The sequence below is a fragment of the Lonchura striata genome, chromosome 5 (genome assembly GCF_050655825.1).
Source record: "Lonchura striata isolate lonStrDom1 chromosome 5, ASM5065582v1, whole genome shotgun sequence".
Taxonomy (NCBI): Eukaryota; Metazoa; Chordata; class Aves; order Passeriformes; family Estrildidae; genus Lonchura; species Lonchura striata.
The window spans coordinates 72,637,512-72,640,489 of NC_140707.1; positions in this window are offsets into that span (position 1 = coordinate 72,637,512).

Below are 2,978 nucleotides of genomic sequence, written 5' to 3' on the forward strand. Positions count from 1 at the left end.
TTCCAGGAAAACATGTGGGGCCCCATTTTAATCCTAAATCCTATTTAACTGTGCTGTTAATTACTATGGAAAGCCAAAGGCTTCTGTTCATGTTTAAAGGGTTTTAAAGCCTTTTTATGCTCCACCTTGAAGGAGCTGCCACTCATCAGCAACACATCAAAGCCTAATTTGCTCTGCTCCAGCACAAAGTCCTCACTCCTTGCTTGGCAAAGCTCCTTGGGTTAATTACTGGCTCCCAGGAAAAGGACAAATTAAGTGTAATTAGCCAATGGCTAAATAACGGAAGAATTTCCTGTTGCATCACGCTTTGCATCTAATTAATAACATCGCCTCTCTTTTCTTTAAATGGATTTGGAAATGTTTGGGGAAGAAATGAGGCAGAGGTTTTATAACTAAACCCAAATTTGCATTTTCCTCAGAGTAATCCAAAGTAGGAGTTATTTCAGCAATGCATCCCTGGAAAAGGAGGGATCAACTCTCTCTCTTGTACAGCTGATGCACCAAAGCTGCTGCCATCTCTAAAACTCTCTTACTCCTGCTCTTCCCTTTCTCCATCAAAACAGCTTTTTCCAGTTTTATTCTGTGTTTTCCCCTGCTTTTAGCCCTGTTTGGCCTTTCCTGTTCATTTGAGACATAAACTGAAGAAATCATGGAATCGTTGAGGTTGGAAAAGCTCCTTGGGATCACTGATTCCCAAAGAATCTGTGTCTGATTCCCACCCTAAGTACCACATCCAGGAATTCCTTGGATACCTCCAGGGATTGGGACTCCAAACCTCCCTGGGCAGCCCCTTCCAAGGTCTGACCACCCTTTCCATGGGGAAATTCCTCCCGATGTCCAACCATCAGATGGAAAGTTGGAAAAGCCCTTTGGAATCATCAAGTGGATTCTTGACTTAAAACTCCCATTTTTCATGGCCTCATAAGAAAAAAAAATATATATATATATATATATACATATATACATCCCTGGGGAAAAAAAAAAAAAGGAAAAAAAAAAAAAGAAATTCCTGTTTCTTATGGTCTTGTTTTAAATATCTCATGGCAAAACTTTTCCAAATAAAAACATTTCCAATGGAGAAGAAAAGCCTGGAGAAAGTTGCCTCTCCCAGCATTTTAGGAAGATGTTGGAAGGTGATAAAAATTTTCCAAGCGCTTGATAATGCAAAAAGAAAAGAAAGTTTAATGGACCTTCTCTATTTAAATGTGGTTTTATTTATCCCCAAACCCATGTCCACTTCTCCATTCTCAGGGTTAAAGGACACGGGGAAAACCTCTGGCATGGGAATTTCAAGTTTAGAGGTGACAAATGGCCTGGAGGAATAGGCTTGGGAAATTTGACCTACAAAAATTGGGAATAAAGACTTTAATTGACATTTGAGTGTGGATGTGGCATTTGGGGACATGGGATAGTGGTGGGCTTGGAAGTGCTGCGGAATGTTTGGATTTGATGGTCTTGGAGGGCTTTTCCATCTGGAATAATTCTGGAATTCTAGGATTCCAAAAAAAATGTAAGGAGAGAAATGTTTTTCTATGCAAAACAATGATTTTCCTGTGGAATTCATAGTTTTGGGGACTCGAGGGAACTCAAAACACGGCAAGATCCGGAATTAACGTGTTGGGATGAGTATTGGGAATATCTGGAGTGGCTGCAATTAGTCATAGGAAAAATACCATGGAGGAGATGAAAATTCATATTTTCCACTCCAAGAAATCCCCAGATCTAAAGGTAAAATCTCCTTTGTAGGGTGGATTAATCCTGAGCCGTTCATTCCTGCCTCTGCCTTTCCTTGGAGGCATCCATTACAAATTCCTTTAGAGAAACAGCACTTTTTAAACGGGAATTTTGAGACTCATTCAAGGAATTGGAAGTTTTGAAGCTTAAAATGTGCATTTGAACAGGAGAAATCCCTGCAAAATAACCCTTGGAATGTGTGAGTTACAGGGAACATTTCCTTTTTATTTCCTTTTATGGCTGAGGTGAATCTGCCCTGGAGAGTTATGAATAATTCTATTTTTTTTTCTTTTGTCAACGATTATAAAACAAAAAGTTTGCAATTTTTTGCTCTATGTGAGGGCTACAGCTCACAAACTCAAACCATAACCACATTTAGGATTTTAAGGCCAGGTTGGAGGTTTATTTTTGGGTAATCTGTGCTTTTTTTTCTACTTTCAGTCCTACAGGAGGACAATTTCCAAGAAAATAAACCCCCTTAACCTGGTTTCCCTTCCATACTCTCTGGCTGATTTGATTCAATATTTAATTTTTCTTATCAGTTGAGAATCACAAATTTCACTTCAGCTGGGCTGTGGTTTTTTATGTATTATATGAAAATAATTTTCTTTAGGCTGGAAAATAATAATGAAAATTGATTTTTTTTTTTCAGTATTCCTGTGAACAATTTAATTTTGGAAAAGACACCATTTAGAGAAGGGGAGGACAGATTTATTTTTAATGTTCTTCCAAAAAAAGATGTATTCAAAGCTTCAAATCCTTCCTTTCTTTTAACTGTCCTTTTCCTTCAGTCCTTTGTGTTTTAACAAAATGGAAAGGGAATAAAGGAAAGAGGAGATGAGGGGGAAATGGAGCTATTCCATAAAATTACAGAATCCCAGAATGGTTTGCACTGGGAAGGATCTTAAATCCCATCCAGTTCCAAGGGCAGGGACACCTCCCACTCTCCCAGATCGCTCCAAGCCCCATCCAGCCTGGCCTTGGACATTTCCAAGGATTTCCAGGAGGAGGATGAAGCACTTCCAGTCCCATTCCTGCCTGGAAAGGTCCTTGACCATCCTCTGCTCCCCGTAATCAGATTATTGTTTTCCCCAAAATCTCTTTCCCCAAATGCCCGCGGTGAGGAATGGCTGTGTGCAATTCCCGTATCTTTCCGAGGTGTGCGCTTCCCAGATTTATCCTGTGATTTCCCCAGCACTGTTTTGAACATTTCCACCTTTTTGCTAATAATTTTCCTTCACTTC